This window comes from Adiantum capillus-veneris, chromosome 15 (genome assembly GCF_014529385.1).
Source record: "Adiantum capillus-veneris isolate H3 chromosome 15, ASM1452938v2, whole genome shotgun sequence".
Lineage (NCBI taxonomy): Eukaryota > Viridiplantae > Streptophyta > Polypodiopsida > Polypodiales > Pteridaceae > Adiantum > Adiantum capillus-veneris.
The window spans coordinates 31821281-31827868 of NC_140945.1; positions in this window are offsets into that span (position 1 = coordinate 31821281).

Sequence of the window (6588 nt, forward strand, 5' to 3'; positions counted from 1 at the left end):
GCTTACTTCTCATGAGGCTATCTCTATGGGAATGCTACCACGTGCCAAACATGTCTCTTATTCAATCAAAGGCAGTAGTAAAATTGCTCTCAATACTAAGAATGGCATATATTTTACCACTCTTGTTGATGCATTTGTGTGCCTTGGATGAAGAATCATCTCTTGTTTGTCTTTTCTCTTGTGCAAGATTTGATCTTCTTCTTAACTTTCTGGAATCATGAAAAATGCACTACTTACGTGCATTCATGATAGGATGGGAGACACAAATATGTGTATATAGTAGATAAAATATTGATATATTACTATTAATTAGGTGCTGTCGTCCTTTACACAAAAAACAATCCCTTTCGACTTAATCCACTAAGGGTAAGTCTCCCATAAACCTTTCAAAGTATCATTTATAGAAAAAGCCATATGCCGTTTGATGTTAGGGGCAACTTAATATTACTAGTTGGTTTAGGAACTTGTGAGAAATTGGTATTTTGAGTATCTTAGATGACAAGATGCTACATACTCCCCCCGCACTTTACGACCCGTTCAACATTGTGTATCTAAGCAAGGTCCATGATGATGGAGCTCTATGCACCTCTGTGTTGATTGGGATGGTTGTGCTCCTTGCAATGCTTTCTTTGTAGTAGAATGACCATTTTACAATATGATGGTGCTGAGACATAATTACCAAATGATTTCTTGGTTGAGGATGTCATAAAATCTAATATCTGATCAACCCAAATGATTTTCTCATATTAAACTGATCATTTAATGTGGGATAATAAACGGAACAAGGGTTAGAATATAGACATGTGCTTACGTGTGTATCTCAACACGAAGCCAATGATAAAGGGGTCCAAATGAGAGATGATATGTCAAAGAGCAAGGCTATCTAATGGAGCTTAAAGACCTTAGGGTGAGCTTCATTAAAGACCTCCAATGGTTAGTGTTAAAAGTCCTTTGACCTTAGGCAAGCTAGAGCTGAGCTTAAGGTGGAAACCCAACCCAAGCTTGAGGTGCTTGTTGACTAAGGTGCTTGAGTTGCTTGTCGTGCTTGCTGACTAAGGTGCTTGAGAAGCTTCCCATGCATAGGGGGGTAAGGTGCTTGAGGGGATTGAGTAAAAAAGAGACCCTACAAAGAAGGGGGAAATCCCCAAAGTTATGGGAATCTTTGACTTAACCTTCCACTCACCCAAAGGGAACCCCCTTTCTCAAGGGGCACATGGACACATGTCAGGCTCTCCCTATGCTTAGCCACATGGTGTGCTTGAATCCTATTGGATGAGCTAAAGAGGGGTCCAATAAGCTTTTAGTTCAATTCAACAAATATCTAGATATTTTTAAGCTCTCTCTCTCAAAGAGGTAAGGAGGACACTTGCCAAAGACTACCCATGTTGCTTGAAATGCATTGTGCATATGATTGGCTAGGTTTAGAGGGGTCCAATGAGCTTCAAGCTTGAGCTACAAGGAGGGGTCAACCAAGGCAAGGAAGGGGTGTGCTTTGGGGTATACACCTACATTCTCACTTGGTGAAAGTGCAAGAACTCCAACTCCTTCTCAAAGCTTATTGAGAAGTTGAGAGCCTACATGAGAGATACCCCTCCCCAAGGGTCTATGCACAAAATATACAATTTACAACTTTATATGATTTTCAATATACATCAGAGTTGCAGAAGCATTTGCATAGGGGAGGAGTTCTCAGCGTCCGACAAGGCATGTAGTTTAGGAAATGAGCCGGGCTTTATCAAGAGGCACCTAGCAACTAGTGCTACCCCTAAATGGATGTTATGAATGAAAGTGTACTCAAAGAAATATAACATTGTGGAGGGTGAATATATGTGTACACCGCATTGCGAAGAGAGAGAGAGAGAGAGAGAGAGAGAGAGAGAGAGAGAGAGAGAGAGAGAATATAGTGGAGGGTGAAATAGAGTGCACAGAGACATGAGAGAATGACAACAGAGAATCTTTAAATTTACTATCTAAATGAAACAGCCAACCATGTATTAATGTAATGACAAAAAATCTAAGTATACCATAACATAAAAAAGAATATGAAAAAATAACTAGCAGAGACCCGTCAACCCATTCTACTACGGACAAAGAGAATTTCACTTCGCTGGGAGCGAGCGAGAACGCCTCCAACCTACCTGAGTCAGACATAAGCTGAGGCCGCTTCACCTTCCTCCATGAACCTGAGCTCTGAAAGGGTCCCAAGTACCAGTAAGTGGTAGGGTATCAACACCAACCATACCAGTTTAGGCTCCACGTGTCTTCGATGCCCAACATGGGGTGTTTAGGCAAAGCCAAGGCAAAATCTCCGACGTGTTATCCGTGTAGGTTATTCAACCTCCGACGCACTAATTGTGTAGATGAGCTTAACAAAAAGAAGAAGATCTAAGCAATACCCCCGATCCAACAAAGCCCCAGGTCAACGACCCTTTTATCTAAAGCTAAGCGATGTAGGTGATCCTAGTCTTGTAGCGACGCTACAATGAGAAACATAACATGTGAGTCCAATCATAATACCACCTTCCATATGCACAAACAATATTTTTCCAAGCAGTTAGACTGTATAGGGTCTCTACCCTTATACGTCTACCATAAACCATATAAATCACTCCATGATCCAATTCCAAAACCATAAACCATAATCTAATCACATCGCATGGGTGATCACTCCACCCAGCTCGAATGAGGCATTTTGACACCATAACCATATCCAAAACAAAAACTAAAGAGCCACACCGGCTTCCACTATAAAATCACAACCATAATCCATGAGAGAATTTCAGCCCTTATCCACAAATCATATTCTCACCGAACCAACCATAATCCATGAGGGAATTTCAGCCCTTAGCCACCACAAATCATATTCTCACCGAACGTGTTGTGGATCAGGTACATACTTCTTGAGTAAGCTGCCGTGAAAAACATCATGTACTTTTATGTGTGGTGGCAACAAGAGTCTGTAAGCTTGATCGTCATTAATTCTCTCTGTGATTACAAAAGGTCCACAATATCTGGCACTGGGCTTGTTACACTTACCCATTGATAAGGAACTATTTTTGGGTTTCCCTATGAGAAATACCATATCACCCTCTTCAAAAAGTCTTATAGATCGTTTAGGGTTAGCATAAGTCTTTTGTCTATCTTGAGCAGTCTTAATATCCTGCATTTCATCCAATATTTCTTTAGATGTTTGAACTCGTATGAGAGGGTCTGCCCATTTGAGTGGAGTAAGAAACTCTTGTTCATACAATGCTTGGAAAGGAGACATCCCAATTGAGCATTGGAATGAGGAATTATACGCAAATTCTACCAAATACAAATATCTAGTCCATATAATGTGCTCATGCATACAATAGGTTCTTAACATGTATTCAATGGTTTGATTGGTCCTTTCTATTTGTCCATCATTTTAAGGGTGATAAGCAATACTAAAGGCCAACTAGGTTCCTGTAGTTGAGAATAAGGCTTTCCAAAAGTTTGAGGTGAACTTGGCATTGCGATTTGAAGTTATACGTCGAGGTAACCATGATATATGAAGACACCTTTTATGAAGACTTAAGCTATATCCTTAGCCGTAAAAGTTGTCACTGGAAACAAATGGGTCATTTTTGTAAGCATATCAACAACCACAAAAATAGAGTCATATCCCAGAGATGTAGAAAGTCCTGTAACAAAATCCATGGATATGTATTCCCATTCCATTTGTGGTGCATCAATAGGTTGAAGCTTTCCAGGGTATCAAACTCGTTCAACTTTAATACATTGACATGTTAAAAATCTTGTAACATAGTTCAACACATCACACTTTAGTCTTGGCCAAAAGAAACTCTTCCTTACCATAGAGTAAGTCTTAATGTATCCTGGGTGTCTTGCTATAGGTATATCATGAGCTTCCTGTAGTATCTGGTGTTTAATCTTGTAACATAGTTCAACACATCACACTTTAGTCTTGGCCAAAAGAAACTCTTCCTTACCATAGAGTAAGTTTTAATGTATCCTGGGTGTCTTGCTATAGGTATATCATGAGCTTCCTGTAGTATCTGGTGTTTAATACCACCTTGATTTGGGATACAAAGGCAGTTACTGAAGTAAAGGTCATCGCCTTCAACGTGGAAGCCTTTGATTTTCCTCTCTTGCTTCTATGTGCGATTATTCAAGTTCAACAAACACTAGATTTTTATGTAATATGGTTCCTGAGACATACCTTCTCGAATAAGGTCAATTAAGGAGGTAGTAGAGGTTGTGACAGCCGCGCTACAATACTCTTCCTGCTTAAGGCATCGAACAAAAACAGCAATTAGGGAAACCCAACCCAAGCTTGAGGTGCTTGTCATGCTTGCTGACTAAGGTGCTAGAGAAGCTTCCCATGCATAGGGGGGTAAGGTGCTTGAGGGGATTGAGTAAAAAAGAGACCCTACAAAGAAGGAGGAAAGCCCCAAAGTTATGGGAATCTTTGACTTAACCTTCCACTCACCCAAAGGGAACCCCCTTTCTCAAGGGGCACATGGACACATGTGAGGCTCTCCCTATGCTTAGCCACATGGTGTGCTTGAATCCTATTGGTTGAGCTAAAGAGGGGTGGGGTCCAATAAGCTTTTAGTTCAGTTCAACAAATATCTAGATATTTTCAAGCTCTCTCTCTCTCAAAGAGGTAAGGAGGACACTTGCCAAAGACTACCCATGTTGCATGTGATTGGCTAGGCTTAGAGGGGTCCAATGAGCTTCAAGCTTGAGCTACAAGGAGGGGTCAACCAAGGCAAGGAAGGGGTGTGCTTGGGGGTATACACCTACATTCTCACTTGGTGAAAGTGCAAGAACTCCAACTCCTTCTCAAAGCGTGTTGAGAAGTTGAGAGCCTACATGAGAGATACCCCTCCCCAAGGGTCTATGCACAAAATATACAATTTACAACTTTATACGATTTTCAATATACATCAGAGTTGCAGAAGCGTTTGCATAGGGGAGGAGTTCTCAACGTCCAATCAAGCATGGAGTTTAGGCCATGAGCCAGATTGCATCAAGAGGCACCTAGCAACTAGTGCTACCCCTAAATGGATGTTATGAATGAAAGCGTACTCAAAGAAATATAACATTGTGGAGGGTGAATATATGTGTACACCGCATTGCGAAGAGAGAGAGAGAGAGAGAGAGAGAGAGAGAGAGAGAGAGAGAGAGAGAGAGAGAGAGAGAAATATGGTGGAGGGTGAAATAGAGTGCACATACACATGAGAGAATGACAACAGAGAATCTCTAAATTTCCTATCTAAATGAAACAGGCAACCATGTATTAATGTATGTACGTGAGGCATTCACATCTATACATGAGGTTCCATACATCATATAATATCATTCAATCACCATAAACATGATGCAAAATAGCTCTGAACCTTAGGTTGACCATAAACCATAACTTCACACATATGCAAAAAACAACTTTTTGCCATTTTTGGGAGCATGCATAACATGCAAATGAAAGTGTTTGACCTCAAACCAATGCATCAATTTCATATCCATAATATAGAATAACACTCCATCACATCAATTTGCACGTATGATACTCACACAACAAACGATAACACAAAAGAAAGCCGCTTTGTTTATATCTGTCTGTGCGGTTCGGATTGACTAACTATATACCCTCACATGAGTTTATGGATATCTAATATTTGAAATAACCTCACCAAAATACATAAATCATATATAAACGTCTCGGTTAACTTACTACATCATATGGTACTCCCCCTTGGTAGCACCCCTACATGTGTAGGTAAACTCGATTATGGACGGATTAATAACTCGCATACCCAAGGTGATAACGGAGACCTAAATATATTTATCATCAAGTTTAATCAATATTTTCAATTGGCTAAGTGGGTTTGCCCATTTGGTGAATCTATATAGTTATTCTCTAAGGAGCCTGGGATCCAAAATTTTGATAGTGCAGTGGGTAAAGCAAGCTATTTTTTGACCATTATTAAGGCTACAGTTCTCGACGGTGTACCTCAAACTAAGTCCTTCTCAATCAAGATAATAGATCCCTATCCCAATTACCGTATTGCAATAAACGGACCCAACCTTTCATGGACAACTGAAGGACCTCTCTTCTTAAGCAAGAAAAGAGAAACCAATAGCTCTCATACCAATGTAATGAAAATGGCCTATGAACTTTGAGAATAGTGGAATTAAGAGAATTAGAGTGAGCATTTTTGTGAGACTACTTTGAGAACATAGAGGATGAACTTAATTAACAATACCAAAATAACCATAGTACTTAATTAACTTGGCATGAACAACACTTTTGCAAGAGAGAGAGTTTAGAGAACTTGACAACATTTGAGGACCGGATTTACGTGGAGCCGGTCCCCCTCCAATAGGCTTTTGTATAACAGCTTCTCCTATCAAGAGAGACTAAGTACAATACAATCTTTGTGTTCCTTGTAACCTAGGTGATGCAGTGAAGATGGAAAGCTTCATGCATCATGAGCATAAATAGAATTTGTAAAAAGAATTCACTATCCCCGGCCTCAGTCCCAAGGCCTCAAACACCTTCAAAGGTGGAGAGAGCTAGCGGGAAATGAGGATAGGGAA